Here is a 20523-nt window from a genome sequence, read left to right on the forward strand (position 1 = left end):
TACTTCCTTGACTTTGATCTGATAGTAAACAGACCTCAAATCTATTTTTGAGAAGACTTTGGCCCCATGAAGCCTGTCAATAAGTTTGTCGATTTATGCGAGGGATATGATACTTATTCTTGACAATGACTTGATTTAGCCCTTGATAATCTATGCAAAGGCGGAGAGTTCCGTCCTTCTTTTTTTGGAAAAAAACAGGTGCCCTCCAAGGAGAGCTACTGGGGCGTACGAATCCTTGCTCAATGAGCTGGGAAAGTTGCTCTTTAAGTTCAATGGCTTCAGGAAGGGACATTTTATAGGGCGTTTTTGAGACGGGTTGAGCTCCAGGGATCACCTCGATTTCATGATCAACTTCTCGAGGAGGCGGTAGCCCTGTAAGCTCGTCAAGGAAGATGTCAGAGAATTCTTAGAGCCAAGAGGGTTCTGTCTCCATACTAGGTTCACTGGCTTTGTTGAGCTTGACTAAGAAAACTTACTGACCCTTACGTGTTCCCTTGAGAAGATGTTTTGCCTTGACTACCCTAGATTTAGGTTTTCCTGTTATCCCCTGAACAGATATTACTTGGCCACCATGCTCATTTTCAAAAGTGATACTCCCCTGGTTACAATGAATGCTAGCTTTGTTTGAAATTAACCAATCCATCCCAAGGATTCCATCATAAATTCCTAATGGCAAGACTCTAAAGTGGCCATGAGTTCGCTCATTACCCAGCTCAAAATCAAGGTTTCCTATAGAGTAGGAGAAAGAAATGAATGGGTACTGCCACACAATCAATCAAAAGCTAAAATGGCTTACCGTGATGAGTGGCTGGGGTTTGGATTACACCAAATTGTTTATTCGGACCTTGGTGTTCTACTGCCGCATGGACGATGGCACGCTCTTCTTCAGCCATTTCCAAGGTCGGTTCTTCACTTATAATACAGGCGGTCCTAGCAACCGCTCCTCCGCGGCCTCTGCTACGCCCACTGCCTCTTGCACCTTGGTGGATAGGGGTTCCACGACCTTGATTTTCTCTGCTACCTTGGGGAAACAATGTTGCCATCTTGGGACAGTTGGCTCTAAAGTGTCCCGGCTCATTGCACTCAAAACACAGAGGGCCTTCTCTGGAAGAAGCAGCATACGAGCGGGGGACAAAAGAGTTGCCTTGTCGCCCTCTGTTGTAGTAGGGAAAATTCTGTTGGGGTTTCTTGTAGGGTTGATCTTTAGGATTTGCCTCAGGGGGGTAAGATCTCTTTTGATGCTTAGGTTTGTCAGTCCTCATTTCTTTCACAAGGGGCTTTGCTCGTATGAGAGCATCCTGTAATGTGCTTGGCCTCATTGCTTCAAGGCGGGAATCTAAGGGTTCATTTAACCCTTGGGCAGAAACGAGCCACTTGCTCTAGGAAGTAGTCATAGTTAGGGCATACTTCCAAAGAGTGAAAAATTTGGAATAGTAGTCCTCAAGAGTTAAGCTGCACTGCCTAAGACTAAAAAACTCATTCATCTTTATGGATTCATGGGATGGGGGAAGATATCTTTCCTTCACTGCCTGCTTGATGTCTTCCCACGTTTGAGAATGCTCGATGACTTCCTTGTCATGGCACCACTGTTTCCACCAGAGTTTATTGGAATTCGTAACCAAATTAGAAATCAATTAGGTGAATATTCAAAGAAAGAAATTCAGTAAAATAGTAAAACTGAATTATCAAACCTTTTCAAGAAAGATAGTTCAGGAAAAATCTTATCCGACTCGAACCTTAAATCAAACTATGACCAAGACCAAACTCTTTCGTCAGTTTTGAGGAAAGAAGGTGTGACCAGTTTAGAAAAATACACTCAAAACTCCCTCCAAATCTGAAACTAAGTTTGAGACCCTTCGAATTGATCTGTGGATCAAGGTTATAGAATTCGAGGAATTCAGGTATGAAATTCGAAATTCCGATCAAGGAGTTTTGGGGATACTGATTCAAGAAATACTCTTGTATTCAAAAGAAAATCAAACTAAAAACTTGCATAGAAACCCCGTTTTCTTAAAGAACTATCTTACGCCAGAATGGATGGATGGGATGGGATGTGATGTGAATAGATGTGATGAGATGTGATGTGAATAGATGTGATAAGATGTAATGTGAATCAGATAGATGTGAATGAACGGATCAGATGTCATGTCATGTAAATCGAGATGTAAATGAATGATATGGATGTGGATGTGTATGTGAAGAATGGATGTGGATGTGTATGAGAAGAATGGATGTGAATGTGTATGTGAAGAATGGATGTGGATGGGTATGTGAAAGAATGGATGTGGATGTGTATGTGAAAGAATGTGATGTGATGTAAAGACATGTGATGTGACATGAATATATGTGGATGTGAAGTGATAGATATGAATTAATGGATAGATGTGGGTAGTCGTACATGTGAACGATTGGATGGATGTGGATGAATGAGATGAGATGTGTATGAATGAGATATGATGTGGATAGATGTGATGTGATGTAATGTGGATAGAATGTATGTGATGGGATGGTGATGAGAATGAGAATGTGATGGATATGAATGAATGTGATGTGATGGATGTGAATGGATGGAGGTGATGTGATGTGAAATGGATAGATGTGAGTGAATGAGATGTGATGTGAATCGGGATGTGAATGAATGAGATGTCATGTCATGTGAATCGAGATGTGAATGAATGATATGGGATGTGAATGGATGAGATGTGATGTGATGTGAATCGGGATGTGAATGAATGAGATGTGATGTGAAATGGGATGAATGTGATGTGATGTTAATTGGGATAGATGTGAATGGATGATATGTGATGTGAATGGATGTGATGTGATGTGATGTGATTCGGGGTAGATATGAATGGATGAGATGTGAATGAATGTGATGTGATGAGATGTGGATATGGGTAGATGCAAGTGGATGAGATCTGATGAGGATAAATGAGAAAAGATGTGATGAGATGGAAAATGATGTGATTGGATGAAAATGAGAATACATACGAAATGGATGAGGATTAAATAATGTGGATTGATGTGGAACAATGTGGAAAGACGAGAGTTCGTTATAGAATATGTATTTATGACCTGTTTTTAAACGTTTTGTGAATGAGGTCATGGAGACCTAACTGATAAAGTTGCAACAGCTGACGGAGAGTCAACGGAGGACGTCTCACGTAGCAAGGTTGCCTGAGGTCTTGACTAGCCTCAGTTCGATTTAAATGGTGAGCTTCCAGTACGGTGGAAAAGGGACCAAGGAAGCGGCCTATGAGTGAAGCGCTAGGTGACCTGCAAAGGATGCTAGAGGGTGTTGACCATACGGTGCTCGGGCTTTGGGTCACCGAAGATACCCACACGTGTGTCATGGAAGATATTGGAACAAGGAGTAAGAGTTGTTTTCGAAATTCGGACATGGATCTGGTTGATTGACCTTGCTGGTCCTCAACGGATGAATCCATGGCTCTTTTATATGGATCTGTTGGTGGTTGATCTTGTTGATCTTCAACGGAGATTCCATTTTGATTTTTATAAGTGAATATATTGCCAGGTACTATGAGCTAGGAACTATCGAAAAGGCCCCCGAGTGGACAGGTAGTGAGCGTTCTGGTAGCAAATGATGCCATAGGTACACCGATGAAGGAAAATTTAGAAATTAGGATTCAACCGAATATTTTGGAGGATTATGATCAGTGATACTATAGTTTCATTAAAAGATTGTTTTAAAGATAGATGAATCTGTGAAAAAGGCAATTTCATATTGGGTGTGTAAGTGGTGTGACTAGTTTTAAGTTTGCATGAATATCCGGCTAGGGGACCTAGGAACTCTTTTCCCTGGTACCTGTGACAAAACCTAACCAAATTCTCAAATGGATCCCATCACTACAATGGTTGGTGGGCGGTTGGCTAACCCACGGGATTAGATTGGGTTAGGCTGGACTGATGGATCCCTAAAATGAGACTCAATTCTGTTATCGTACGATAGATGAAGTAAATCCTGGATAGAAATTATTCTATGGAAAAGAGTCAACGGCTGTGCCTCTCAATAATGAGAAAAAAGTGTTGGTCTCTATGATCCAAGTGCAAGTCTTTTCCTTGATCTGACTATGGGACTTACACGTTCGGTCAGATCAGTTCAGTTAGTTAAGGCTCATGACTACGTTAGAGTAAATTTATCCTAGAGGAATCGCACGTGCTTTCCAGGCGAGGGAAGATTTTTCGGGTTCGGTTTGGGAAGAACCGAGGGATTAGTCTCTTGTCAGGATATCCGTGGTGGGTGAGGCCCCGAGTGAGGGACCCTGCCCCGTGCAAGAAGTGCTACTTCCACTGCTAGCACCCCAGAATTTGTTGGGTGGAGGGGACAGGGAACTTTCAGCTGGTATCAAAGCGATTTGACTAAAGTGAATCAACCGAGAAGCCAAAAATGTCAAAAATTTATGAAGTAACAGTAAAAAGTTAGAAATGTGATGAAATTCATACAAATTGATATTAAGATTGAAATTCATAAATAGGTGATTGGGTCTTCACATGGAAGTATCCCAATTGTATGGAATCCCTGACTTGCTTGAGGCCTAGACATGATGGTATTTAGCTTATAATTCCAAGGACCGTGACCACCTGTATATACCGAGGGTATAACTGCAGCTCTTTATTGGCAGTATATACGAGTAAATCTAAGCCTTGAAATTATAAGCAAAAATGCTATCCAGATGATGAATTCAAATATGGTTAATATGATTTTAAAATCCTGGATGAGAGCTGATGAGTTGATTTGGATTCTAATTGAAAATGATGATTCCTGAATTTTGGTTGAAAAGCGATAAGCTGAGCAAAACCACAATGAGGATGAATGGGACGAGTCCCTATGATGATGTTCGTAATTGGAATGACGATAATGACTTCAGCAAATCACTATGAGATTAGTGGATTGTGCTGACAGATTGCTACTGTTAACACTTGACCCAGTGGATCAAGTTAAGGGATGACAAATTAAAAACCTGTATAATTGAAATTCCCATGGAGGAATGTTCAGATGGAAAATTCGGTCTAATGGACCATTATTGTGTTAAGGATATGCATGATATGATCTGAATGAATTGTTATCTGATGATGAGTTCTATATAAGGGATCTTTATCCCAGGATTCTATTGGGTTCACCAGACTATAAGGAACCCCAGAATCAGTTGGATCTTAAGGGAAAGAGTTGTCCTCTAGTTTGCGAGATGAGGACATCTCGCGTTTTTTAAGTAGGGTAGGATGTAAGATTCCTCCTTCCAGCTTTTAAAGTGTACAGGTGTAAGAACCTCTCCTTCTGATCTTATAATTATTCCCCTCTTTGAAATAAAAGAAAGATCCTCTTTTATCCTGTTTTGGCTTAGAGAGAGAAAATGTTTAGAGAGAGGTAATTCAAAATTGAGTGGATATAAAAATCCTCCTAGTGTCTAAAATGGTTTCCCTTGAAACAAAAACTCAAAAAGAACTTTCCAATGTGCAATGGGAATTAATTGAAAATAGGTATAAAGGACATTAGCCTAAGGGTCCAGATTTTCAAAAAAATTTGGATTATGGTCCAATTAAGATTCCTATGGGCCAATAGGATCAGTCCAAGTGTGGGAAGGAGATAAATCCAATTTTTCTTTTATAAATCTAATTTATAAAAGAAAAATACCCAAATGAGTAAATGCTCACATAAGATGAAGAGTTGACTGAGCACAAGGTTTATTAGTAAAAAACCATGAATATTACTTTAAAAAATGAGATTTTGGGTATAATGATACATTTTTGACACCTTGGTAAGGAGAAGGGGGCTCTTCAAGGAGGCACCTATTTCACATGTGTGGAGGAGTTTTAAACTCAAAAATAATAAGATTTTTATCTCTCCTATTTCAAAAACTAGATCCAAAAAGTAAGCTGAACTGACGCAAAAATGGTCAAAAATTGACCAAACTGATCTGAAAAATTCTAGAATCAGTTTGCTTGGTTAGAGGCTCACTTTTTCCTATAAATAGAAGCCTCCCCCTTTGTAAAATCTTAATGGTGTTTATGCATTGTTACTCTACTCCTGTCCTGAGCCATCAACATTGAATTTTTTAATAATTCAATTGTTTTTGGCCTAATCCTCTCCAAAGTGAATTGGTGGCCACTCTTGCTTCAAACAAGAGTAGAACCCTCAATCCCTCAAGCCAAAGGAGAGCTTACAAGCTCCATGTAAGCTAATTTTTCTTACTTACTTTGTAAATTTTAATGACAAATCTATGGTTTTCTTGATTTTTATGTTTTGTAGTTGATTTAATTAAATTCAAATGCTATGCCTTTGATGAAAAGGCCACCCCCTCTCTTCTTTATATTCTAGACTTTCTTATCCTAGAAAGAATAACTAAGGGATTAATCAAACTCTTCTTATTGTTTACTCTCTTGAATTTAGAAAATTGTGTAGATTAGAGTTCTATGAATCTATTGAGATCAAAATATTCAGATAAATGATTAATTTATTGCTCATTGGAATTCGTAACCAATTTAGAAATTAGTTAAGTGAATATTCAAAGAAAGAAATTCAATAAATAGTAACTGAATTATCAAACTTTTCGAGAAAGATAGTTCAGGAAAAATCTTATCCGACTCGAACCTTGAATCAGACTATGACCAAGACCAAACTCTTTCGTCAGTTTCGAGGAAAGAAGGTGTGACCAGTTTAGAAAAATACAATCAAAACTCCTACCAAATCTGAAAGTAAGTTTGAGACCCTTTGAAGTGATCTGTGGATCAAGGTTATAGAATTCAAGGAATTCAAGTATAAAATTCAAAATTCTGATCAAGGAGTTTTGGGGATACTGATTCAAGAAATACTCTTGTATTCAAAAGAAAATCAAACTAAAAACTTGCATAGAAACCTTATTTTCTTAAAGAACTATCTTACGCCAGTATGGATGGATGGGATGTGATGTGATGTGATGTGAATAGATGTGATGAGATGTCATGTGAATCAGATAGATGTGAATGAACAGATGAAATGTGATGTCATGTTAATCGGGATGTAAATGAATGATATGGATGTGGATGTGTATGTGAAGAATGGATGTGGATGTGTATGAGAAGAATGGATGTCAATTATATGTGAAGAATGGATGTGGATGTATGTGAAAGAATGGATGTGGATGGGTATGTGAAAGAACGGATGTGGATGTGTATGTGAAAGAATGTGATGTGATGTAAAGACATGTGATGTGACATGAATATATGTGGATGTGAAGTGATAGATTTGAATGTATGGATAAATGTGGGTATTTGTACATGTGAACGATTGGATGGATGTGGATGAATGAGATGAGATGTGTATGAATGAGATATGATGTGGATAGATGTGATTTGATGTAATGTGGATAGAATGTATGTGATGGGATGGTGATGAGAATGAATGTGATCTGATGGATGCCCCGAGTGAGGACCCTACCCTGTGCAAGAAGTGCTACTTCTGCTGCTAGCACCCAAGAATTTGTTGCGCGGAGGGGACAGGGATCTTTCAGCTGGTATCAGAGCAAATTGACTAAAGTGGATCAACCGAGAAGCCAAAAATGTCAAAAATTTATGAAGTAACAGTAAAAAGTTGATATTCAGATTGAAATTCATAAATAGGTGATTGGGTCTTCAGATGGAAGTACCGCAATTGCATGGAAACTCTGACTTGCTTGGGACCTAGACATGATGGTATTTACCTTATAATTCCAAGGACCGTGACTACCCGTATATACCGAGGGTATAACTGCATCTCTTTATTGGCAGTATATATGAGTAAATCTAAGACTTGAAATTATAAGCAAAAATGCTATCCAGATGATGAATTCGAATATGGTCGATATGATTTTAAAATTCTGGTTGAGAACTGATGAGTTGATTTGGATTCTGATTGAAAAATGATGATTCCTAAATTTTGGTTGAAAAGCCATAAGCTGAGCAAAACCACAATGAGGATGAATGGGATGAGTCCCTGTGATGATGTTCGTAACTGGAATGACGATAATGACTTCAGCAAATCACTATGAGATTAGTGGATTGTGCTGACAGATTGCTACTATTAACACTTGACCCAGTGGATCAAGTTAAGGGATGACAAATTAACTGCACACCCAATATGAAATTGCCTTTTTCACAGATTCAGCTGTCTTTAAAACAATCTTTTAATGAAATTATAGTATCACTGATCATAAACCTCCAAAATATTCGGTTGAATCCTAATTTCTAATTTTTCCTTCATCGGTGTACCTATGGCATCATTGGCAACCAGAACGCTCACCACCTGTCCACTCGAGGGCCTTTTTGATAGTTCCTAGCTCATAGTACTCGGCAATATATTCACTTATAAAAATCAAAATGGAATCTCCGTTGAAGATCAGCAAGATCAACCAACAAATCCATATAAAATAGCCATGGACTCATCCGTTGAGGACCAACAAGGTCAATCAACCAGATCCATGTCCGAATTCAGAAAACATCTCTTACTCCTTGTTGCAATATCGTCCACGATGCACATGTGGGTATCTTTGGTGACCTAGAGCCCGAGCATCGTATGGTCAGTAGCCTCTACTAGGATACTTTGCAGGTCACCTAGCGCTTCACTCATAGGCCGCTTCCTTGGTCCCTCATCCACCGTACTGGAAGCTCACCATTTAAATCGAACCGAGGCTGGTCAAGAACTCGGCCGACCTTGCTATGCGAGACATCCTCCGTTGACTCTCCGTCAGCTGTTGCAACTTTATCAGTTAGGTCTCCACGACCTCATTCACAAGACGGTCAAAATGCTTCCCTAGCATTTTTGACATAAAACAGTCATTTAAAAACAGGTCATAAATATAGATTCTATAACCAACTCTTGTCTTTCCACATCAATCCACATTATTTAGTCCACATCCATTTCCTATGTTTTCCCATTCTCATCCAATCACATCATTTTCCATCTCATCACATCTTTCCTCATTTATCCTCACCAGATCTCATCCACTCGCATCTACCCATATCCACATCTCATCACATCACATTCATTCACATCTCATCCATTTATATCTACCCCGAACCACATCACATCACATCACATCACATATTATCCATTCACATCTATCCCAATTTACACATCACATCACATTCATCCATTTCACATCACATCTCATTCATTCACATCCCAATTCACATTTCATCCATTCACATCACATCTCATCCATTCACATCCCATATCATTCATTCACATCCAACATCCATTCTTTCACATACATCCACATCCATTCTTCACATACACATTCACATCCATTCTTCTCGTACACATCTACATCCATTCTTCACATACACATCCACATCCATATCATCTCAATTCACATGACATCACATCTCATCCGTTCATTCACATCTATCTGATTCACATTACATCTCATCACATCTATTCACAATCACATCTATTCACATCACATCCCATCCATCCATTCTGGCATAAGATAGTTCCTTAAGAAAACAGGGTTTCTATGCAAGTTTTCAGTTTGATTTTCTTTTAAATACAAGAGTATTTCTTGAATCAGTATTCCCAAAACTCCTTGATCGGAATTCTGAACTTCATACTTGAATTCCTCGAATTCTATAACCTTGATCCATAGATCAATTCGAAGGGTCTCAAACTTAGTTTCAGATTTGGCGAGAGTTTTGAGTGTATTTTTCTAAACTGGTTACACCTTCTTTACTCGAAACTGATGAAAGAGTTTGGTCTTGGTCATAGTCTGATTCAAGGTTCGAGTCGGATAAGATTTTTCCTGAACTATCCTTCTCGAAAAGGTTTGATAATTCAGTTACTATTTTACTGAATTTCTTTCTTTGAATATTCACTTAACTGATTTCTAAATTGGTTACAAATTCCAATGAGGAATAAATTAATCATTTATTTGAATATTTCGATCTCAATAGATTTCCTGATATTTCTTTTTACAATCCGTGTGAATATAAAACGATAGAAATTTCTCTCTTAGAGCATTTAATTATTTGTTTATCAAATACTCATAGAATTTAAACATAGAATTTAAGAGAATTCTAATTTTAATATAAAAATTCTTTATGCATCTATTTATGCATAAAAATCAACTTCAATGGGCATAACACTTTTATAAAAAAATCCTTTTATGCATCTATTTATGCATAAAATCAAATTTAATAAGAATAACACTTTTGTAATTAAAAAATTTCTTTATGCATCTTTCTATGCATAAAATCAAATTTAATAAGAAGAACACTTTTGTAATAAAAAAATTCCTTTATGCATCTTTCTATGCATAAAATCAAATTTAATAAGAATAACACTTTTGTAATAAAAATTTCCTTTATGCATCTTTCTATGCATAAAAATCAAATTTAATAAGAATAACACTTTTGTAATAAAAAAAATTTCTTTATGCATCTTTCTATGTATAAAATCAAATTTAATAAGAATAACACTTTTGTAATAAAAAAATTCCTTTATGTATCTTTCTATGCATAAAATCAAATTTAATACTTGATCTGACATTGGGACTTACGGGTTCGATCAGATCAGTTCAGTTAGTTAAGACTCATGTGACTACGTTAGAGTAAATTTATCCTGGAGGAATCGCCCGTGCTTTTCGGGTGAGGGAAGTTTTTTCGGGTTCGGTTTTGGAAGAACCGAGGGATTAGTCTCTTGTCCGGATATCCGTGGGGGCGAGGCCCCGAGAGTGAGGGACCCTACCCCGCACAAGAAGTGCTACTTCCACTCTAGCACCCCAGAATTTGTTGCGCGGAGGGGACAGGGATCTTTCAGTTGGTATCAAAGCGAATTGGCTAAAGTGGATCAACCGAGAAGCCAAAAATGGGCCAATAGGACCAATCCAAGTGTGGGGAGGAGATAAATCCAATTTATAGAAGAAAAATACCCAAAAATGAGTAAATGCTCACATAAGATGAAGAGTTGACTGAGTATAAGGTTTATTAGTAAAAAACTATGAATATTACTAAACAAATGAGATATTTTGGGTATAATAATACATTTTTTACACCTTGGTAATAAGGAGAAGGGGGCTCTTCAAGAAGGCACCTATTTCACATGTGTGGAGGAGTTTTAAACTCAAAAATAAAAAGATTTTTATCTCTCCTATTTCAAAACTAGATCCAAAAAGTAAGCTAAACTGACCCAAAAATGGTCAAAAAATGACCAAACTGATCTGGAAAATTCTAGAATCAGTTTGCTTGGTTAGAGGCTCCTTTTTTTCTATAAATAGAAGCCTCCCCCTTTGTAAAAGCTTAATGCTATTTATGCACTGTTACTCTACTATTGTCCTGAGCCATCTACATTGAATTTTTTAATAATTCAATTGTTTTTGGCCTAATCCTCTCCAAAGTGAATTGGTGGCCACTCTTGCGTCAAACAAGAGTAGAACCCTCAATCCCTCAAGCCAAAGGAGAGCTTACAAGCTCCATGTAAGCTAATTTTTCTTACTTAGTTTGTAAATTTTAATGACAAATCTATGATTTTCTTGATTTTTATTCTATGAATAGATGTGATGAGATGTAATGTGAATTAGATAGATGTGAATGAATGGATGGATGGGATGTGATGTGAATAGATGTGATGAGATGTGATGTGAATCAGATAAATGTGAATGAATGGATGGATGGATGTGATGTGAATAGAGGTGATGAGATGTGAGGTGAATAGATGTGATGAGATGTGATGTGAATCAGATAAATGTGAATGAATGGATGGATGGATGTGATGTGAATAGATGTGATGAGATGTGAGGTGAATAAATGTGATGAGATGTGATGTGAATCAGATAGATGTGAATGAATAAATGAGATGTGATGTCATGTGAATCAGGATGTAAATGAATGATATGGGATGTGAGTGGATGATATGTGATGAAAATGAATATGGATGTGTATGTGAAGAATGGATGTGAATGTGTGTGTGAATAATGGATATGGATGTGAATGAGTATGTGAAAGAATGGATGTGAATGTGTATGTGAAGAATGGATATGAATGTGTATGTGATGAAAATGGATATGGATATGGATGTGTATGTGAAGAATGGATGTGAATGTGTATGTGAAGAATGGATATGGATGTGAATGAGTATGTGAAAGAATGCATGTGAATGTGTATGTGAAGAATGGATATGAATGTGTATGTGATGAAAATAGATGTGAATGTGTATGTGAAGAATGGATGTGGATATGTATGTGAAAGAATGGATGTGAATGTGTATGTGAAAGAATGGATGTGGATGTGTATGTGAAAGAATGTGATGTGGATGTGTATGTGAAAGAATGTGATGTGACATGAATATATGTGGATGTGAAGTGATAGATATGAATGTATAGATAGATATGGGTAGTCGTCGTACATGTGAACGATTGGATGGATGTGGATGAATGAGATGAGATGTGTATGAATGAGATATGATGTGGATAGACGTGATGTGATGTTATGTGGATAGAATGTATGTGATAGGATGGTGATGAGAATGAATGTGATGGATACGAATGAATGTGATGTGAATCGGGATGTGAATGAATGAGATGTGATGTCATGTGAATCGGGATGTGAATGAATGATATGGGATGTGAATGGATGTGAAGTGAAGTGAAATGGATGTGATGTGAATCAGGATAGATGTGAATGAATGAGATGTGAGGTGAAATGGATGTGATGTGATGTGATGTGGATCGGGGTAGATATGAATGGATGAGATGTGAATGAGATGAGATGTGATGAGATGTGGAGATGAATGTGATATGATGAGATGTGGAGATGAATGGATGAGATGTGAATGAATGTGATGTGATGAGATGTGGAGATGGGTAGATGCGAGTGGATGAGATCTGATGAGGATAAATGAGGAAAGATGTGATGAGATGAAAATGATGTGATTGGATGAGAATGGGAATACATATGAAATGGATGTGATTTAAATAATGTGGATTGATGTGGAACAATGTGGAAAGACGAGAGTTCGTTATAGAAACTGTATTTATGACCTATTTTTAAATGATTGTTTTATGTCAAGAATGTCGGGGAAGCATTTTGACCGTCTTGTGAATGAGGTCGTGGAGACCTAATCTGATAAAGTTGCAACAGCTGACGGCGGAGAGTCAATGGAAGACGCCTCGCGTAGCAAGGTCGCTGGCCGAGGTCTTGACCAGCCTCGGTTCGATTTAAATGGTGAGCTTCCGGTACGGTGGATGAGGGACCAAGGAAGCGGCCTATGAGTGAAGCGCTAAGTGACCTCCGCGAAGGATCCTAGAGGGTGCTGACCATACGGTGCTCGGGCTCTGGGTCGCCAAAGATACCCACACGTGCATCGGGGAAGATATTGGAACAAGGAGTAAGAGTTGTTTTCTGAATTCGGGCATGGGATTGACCGTGCTGGTCCTCAAAACGGATGAGTCCATGGCTCTTTTATATGGATATGTTGCTGATCTTTAACGGAGATTCTATTTTGATTTTTATAAGTGAAAATATTACCGATTACTATTATGAGCTAGGAACTATCAAAAAGGCCCCTGAGTGGACAGGTGGGGTGGTGAGCGTTCTGGTTGCCAATGATGCCATAGGTACACCGATGAAGAAAAAATTGAAAATTAGGATTCAATCCGATATTTTGGAGGTTTATGATCAGTGATACTATAGTTTCATTAAAAGATTGTTTTAAAGACAACTGAATCTGTGAAAAAGGCAATTTCATATTGGGTGTATAAGTGGTGTGACTATTTCTAAGTTTGCATGGCTAGGGGGCCTAGGAACTCTTTTCCCAGGTACCCGGGACAAAACCTAACCAAATTCTTAATTGGATTCCATCACTACAGTGGTTGGGCGGTTGGCTAACCCACGGGACTGGCTGGACTGATGGATCCCTAAAATGAGACTCAATTTTGTTATGGTACGATAGATGAAGCAAATCCCGGATAAAAAATTGTTCTATGGAAAAGAATCAACGGCTGTGCCTCTCAATGAGGAAAAAAGCGTTGGTCTCTATGATCCCAGTGCAATCTTTTCCTTGATCTGGCTATGGGACTTACGGGTTCGGTCATATTAGTTCAGTTAGTTAAGGCTTTTGACTACGTTAGAGTAAAAATATCATAGAGGAATCGCCTATGCTTTTCCAGGTGAGGAAGTTTTTTCGGGTTCGGTTTTGGAAGAACCGAGGGATTATTCTCTTGTCCGGATATCCATGGGCGAGGCCCCGAGTGAGGGACCCTATCCCACGCAAGAAGTGCTACTTCCACTGCTAGCACCCTTGAATTTGTTGCACGGTGGAGACAGGAATCTTTCAGTTTACATGACTTCTTTTCAATCAAAGCATGTTAACAATAAAAACATTAATGAATCCTTAAAGAAATGATTACAACAATTTAAAGATGTGTTTCTAAATGAATTACTGGAACGATTACCTCATGTCTGCAATGTTGAGCATCCAATCGAAGTAATACCTAGCTCAAAGCCAGTAAGTAAGCCTCCTTATCGGCTTAGTTTTAAGGAAGCACAAGCAGTAGAATGACAGTTAAAGGAATACCTTAAAAGTGGATTCATTAGACCAAGCACTTCGCCTTGGGCTTCACCAATTCTATTGGTGAAGAAAAAAGATGGATCTATGCGCCTATGCATAGGCTACTGTGGCTTGAATCAATTCACCGATTAAGAATAAGTACCCTTTGCCACGAATAGATGAGTTGTTTTATCAACTCCAAGAGGCAAAGTACTTTGCGAAAATCGATTTACGATCCGGATATCATCAAGTGAGAATTCGGGAAGCGGATGTCCAAAAGATAGCTTTTTGAACTAATTTTGGTCACTATGAGTTTTTAGTCATGCCCTGTGGTTTGACTAATGCTCCAGCCATAATGTCTTGAAACCTTATTTAGGAAAATTTATCGTGGTTTTCCTACACGATATCGTGATCTATAGTCGCACTAAGAAAGAGCATCTCGAACACTTGCGACAAGTATTTGAGTTACTTAAGAAGTATTCACTTTATGCCAAAGAGAGTAAATGTGAATTCTTCGTAAAAGAAATCCAATACTTAGACCACATAATCTCGAAAGATGGCATTCGTATGGATCCAGCAAAAGTTGAAGCCATATTGAAATGGCCACATCCTATAAACTTGAAGAATTACAAATTTTTCTTGGTTTGTTTGGATTCTATAGAAAGTATGTTCAAGATTATGCTAAGATAGTTTTTTCAATGATGGGCTCCCATTCTCCAAGTTGTCAATCCGAGTCAACCCTTTGTGGTAGAGATAGATGCTAGTAATGATGCAATAGGAGAAGTCCTCTTACAAAAGCAAAAGTTTTTAGTCATGCCCTTTGGTTTGACTAATGCTCCAGCCATAATGTCTTGAAACCTTATTTAGGAAAATTTATCGTGGTTTTCCTAGACGATATCGTGATCTATAGTCGCACTAAGAAAGAGCATCTCGAACACTTGCGACAAGTATTTGAGTTACTTAAGAAGTATTCACTTTATGACAAAGAGAGTAAATATGAATTCTTCGTAAAAGAAATCCAATACTTAGACCACATAATCTCGAAAGATGGCATTCGTATGGATCCAGCAAAAGTTGAAGCCATATTGAAATGGTCACATCCTATAAACTTGAAGAATTACAAATTTTTCTTGGTTTGTTTGGATTCTATAGAAAGTATGTTCAAGATTATGCTAGGATAGTTTTTTCAATGATGGGCTCCCATTCTCCAAGTTGTCAATCCGAATCAACCCTTTGTGGTAGAGACAGATGCTAGTAATGATGCAATAGGAGAAGTCCTCTTACAAGGGGAGAAACCTATTGCATTTAAAAGTAAAAATTTAGACAGAGCTCAACAAAATTATTCAGCTTATGAAAGGGAGTTATATGCTATATATAATTCATGTCCTAAAGAAGTGGAGGCATTATTTATATGGTGCCAAATTTGAGATAGTCATTGATCATGAGAGTAAAAAATGGCTATCTAGTCAAAAAGAGTTGAAAGGAGGCAAAGATTGATTGGCAAAGTTGCTCCAAGATTTTGAGTTTTAATTGAGATATAGAAAAGAACATTATAATGTGGTAGCTGATTCATTGAGTCGCATGCCCATGGTTAACGAGTTGAGTTTTACTCAAATTAAGAGTGATTTTTTGGAATCACTTAAGGGGAAGTGTGTTGATGATCCGCATTATGCCCACGTGTGGAGTTAGCCCATTTAAAGATACAAAAGTTTAAAGATTTTCTTCAAGATCTCCAACGAGATGACGAAAATGTGACCGTGTTTTTAAAGGTTCTCGAACACTCTGAATTTTTTAAAACGAGGAGAAGTTCGAAGCTATCCCCAAGGTATTGTGGTCCATTTACAATACTTAAAAAAGTAGGTAGTGTTGCTTATAAGTTAGCTTTACCAGAAAGCTCTAAAGTTCATCCATCTTTTCACGTTAGTAGATTGAAAAAGAAATTGGTTGATGACGATAATCTCGTTAGTCAAGAGATTCTAGTAGAACTTCTTGAACCCCCCTCCTTACCACACGAATGAGAAAAAGTCTTGGATTTCTAAGAGAAAAGAACTTGACACTCTTTTTACGACAGGAGTGTTTAGTCAAGTGGAAGGATAGATGAGAAGAAGGTTCTACTTGGGAAAAGGTAAGCACACTCGGATAGAGATTCTCAAATTTAGTTTTCAAGGATGAAAACTTCTCTTTCGGGGGGGGGGGGGGGGGGGGATGTCACGACTATGGTATTGTTAGGAGCCTAGAGAGCTCAACCATTTGGAAAACACACGGGCAAGGTTTAGGGGAGCCAAAAGACCGACAACGGACTCAAGGGTGATCGAGCTCTAATAAAAGTGGCCAGGCACATGTGAAGGGCATCTAGCTATAAATAAAAGAGATGAGTCCAATCTTAGAGGGTCGTGCAATTTTGGTTGAGGATGGGTGGAGAAAATATGAACTCTCAACACTCTATATTGAGAAGAAGGTCGTTTAGCATGGAAGTCTTGAAAACTAGAAACTCATTAGTGGTCTATTCTCCATCAACCTGCATGGGTTCAATGGCTACATAGTGTTGTAATGGGTTGTTGTCTAGCATTGCAGTCTGTTTAATGGGCCACTTAACTAAGCTGATGCTATCCACATTGGGTATAGTTATGCTGGATGTACTCTCATGTGACCTTTCAATAGCCACACCCAGACAATCCTCACCAAGTTTCTCAAAGTTGACATAGATGTTTGGAAACACATACAAGATCAATCCTGATCAATCCCTTGTACATCATATAAGTCTTGATCTCATCCCATAAAAGGACTTTTTTGTTCTTCCAAGATTCCCAAACTTTTAGGTTGTTCTCTAAAGATGTTACTGGTATTGCATCTACAATTGGAGGTTCCATAAGATCCGTTTGTTCATCTTCACTTTCAATAGGCCCTCCAAAACTCACAAAGTCACCAAAAGGCCTTAACAACATCTTAGACCACCGGACAGTACTCCGGATTGCACCTCTTAGCTCACTTGTATCCATGGTAGGGAAGGGAAGATGTGCATCCTTCACACACTCCTCTACAAACACAGACACATTCCCCTGCCCAATCTCTGTACCATTGTAAGAACAAGTTGGATCTACTCTAGACATGCAACCAATACCAACACATTCGTTTGCGCATCATATCGACCTTGAATCTAGGTTGAATATCCATCCTTATCATTTTAATATAATATTATCATAAAATATAATCATAAAACATTCTCTACATGTCCATATGTAATATAACAAGATTATGTATGGCAGAATGGTCCTATGACAACCTTGCAAGCACAATGTAATTTAGAATGGCACACGGTCATTCTACCATGCCTAATGTGATTGAAACAATGGCCTTAGGGCCAATCCACATCACATTATGGATGGTAGAATGGCCATAGGGCCATTCTAAAGTGAATGTGCATGGTAGAACGGTCAATGACCATTCCTGAGTCCATGCATGCATAATTTATCAAAAATATGCATGTTAGAATGGCCCTATGGTCATTCTACAATGCACAATGTAATTTTAAATTGCCTTAGGGTCATTCTACAATGCACAATGTGTTTGAAAGAATGACCCTAGGGCCATCCGTGATGTTCTTTAGAATGGCCCTAGGGACATTCTTTCAAGAACATTGTGCATGGTAGAATGGCCCATAGGGCCATTCTAAAGAACATTGTGCTTGCAAGAATGGCCCTAGGGCCATTGTCTACCCTCTCGTGCCAACTGGTGTATATTAGACTGGATCTAGGGACATTCTCTACATGTATACGTAAAAAAAATCAAGATTGAATGGAAATAGGGCCATTCTTGCAAGCATAATGTGGTAAGAATGGCCCCAGGTCCATTCTAAGCACATCATGGCTGGTAGAATGGCACTAGGGCCATTCTTTCAAGCACATTGTGCAGGTAGAATGGCCCTATACCACATTGTTCTTGCAAGAATGCCCCCGACGCCATTATACCATTAACAATGTTGATGTTTTATGTATGCACATATTGCAGGACCTTTTCTCCAAGTACAAGATTTTAACAAATTTTACAAATTACTTTAAATAAATTAACTACAAGTTAGTACATCAACTTTAGAAGAATTAAACGAAAAACTTAAATGAAAAAATATTTATGAACACAAGACAAAAGCATTGGGTCCAGTTTGCCCCCCCCATATATAAGACCCATGGTCCCACATATGAGTATTTCAATGATTTATTAAGGTATGAAGTAATTTGATACAATCATACATCTTCTTATCAGAGGAGAAAAGAGAAGATAAAAAGAAAAGAGAGCATCATCCAGGGAGTTTGCAATTCTTAGAAACCATGTTTAATCTCTCTCTCTCTCTCACTCACTCATGAAATAATTAAACCATATAAGAAAAACAATAAGAGAACTAATACTCCCTGTAGACGTTTGTATGTCTCAATCTGTCTTGGCTTCCTATAAATACAAGTACAGGCCTGCAACTTGCAGCCATTGTATCTCTCTAGTTTTTTGTCAGAATATAGTCGAGTTGGTACTTAAATTTATGGAAATAGGCGTGGTCTACAACTCATCACGGGCCGTTTCACTAAATTCCAATGTATGCAAAAATCGACCTACTTTTTGGGATCTCTATCATAAGGCTGCTATTTTTATCACAAATTTATTTTCTTTATATTTTTCTAATTGTTTAGAGATATTCATATACTCTCATCTCTAACTATAAATTTAATTGAATAAATATAATTACATTCTCAAGAAAGTTCACTCACATAACAGTACATGTAGAGATTAATCCTAAGACCGTTCTAAAATTCACCAACAATTGACATAAGAGACTATCTAGAGAATAGCCCTAGGGACATTATTGGAAGCACCATGTACTTTAGAATGCCTGTAGGGCCGCTCTACCATGCACAATGTGCTTAAAAGAATGGACCTAGGTCTATTCTAAAGAACATCATAGATGGTAGAATGGCCTTAGGGCCAATCTCTTAAGCACATTGTGTGTGGTAGAATGTCCCTAAGGCCATGCTTTACCTAGGTCTATTCTAAAGAACATCATAGATGCTAGAATGGCCTTAGGGCCAATATCTTGAGCACATTGTGTGTGGTAGAATGTCCCTAAGGCCATTCTAAAGCACATTGTTCTAGCAATAATGGCTCTAGGACCATTCCAAAATCCATTATTGTTGGCATAAGAGGGTAGAGAATGACCTTAGGGCCATTCTACAATCCACAATGTGATTTGGAATGGCCCACATGGCAATTCTAAAGCACATCATGGATGGTAGAATGGCCCTAGGGCCATTATTTCAAGCACATTGTGCATGGTAGAATGGCCCTAGGGCCATTCTAAAACAGATTGTGCTTACAAAATAATGTCCCTAGGGTCATTCTCTATCCTCTTGTGCCAATACAACTGTCGGTGTATATTAGAATGGCTTTAGGGCCATTCTCTACATGTGCATGTATAAAATATCAAGATTGAATGGATATATGGCCATTTTTATAAGCACAATGTGGTAAAAATGACCCTAGGACCATTCTAAACACATCATGGATGGTATAATGGCCTAGGGCCGTTCTTTCAAGCACATTGTGTAGATAGAATGGCCCTGCGGCCATTCTATAACACATTGTGCTTACACATATGGCCCTAACACCATTCTACCATTCACAATGTTGATATTTTATGCATGGACATGTAGAGATTTTCCCTAAGACCATTCTAAAATTCACCAACAAATGACACAAGAGACTAGAGAATGGCCCTAGGGCCATTCTTGGAAGAACAATGTACTTTAAAATGGCACGCACTCTACCATGCACGATGTGCTTGAAATAATGGACCTAGGGCCATTTTAAAAAACAGCATGGATGGTAGAATAGCCTTAGGGCTAATCTCTCAAGCACATTGTGTATGGTAGAATGGCCCTAGGGCCATTCTAAAGCACATCGTTCTTGCAAGAATGGCCCTAGGACCATTATAAAATTCACCAGGTGTTGGCACAAAAGGGTAG

This window comes from Cibotium barometz, chromosome 2, assembly GCF_041138505.1.
Source record: "Cibotium barometz isolate CiBa-2024 chromosome 2, ASM4113850v1, whole genome shotgun sequence".
Lineage (NCBI taxonomy): Eukaryota > Viridiplantae > Streptophyta > Polypodiopsida > Cyatheales > Cibotiaceae > Cibotium > Cibotium barometz.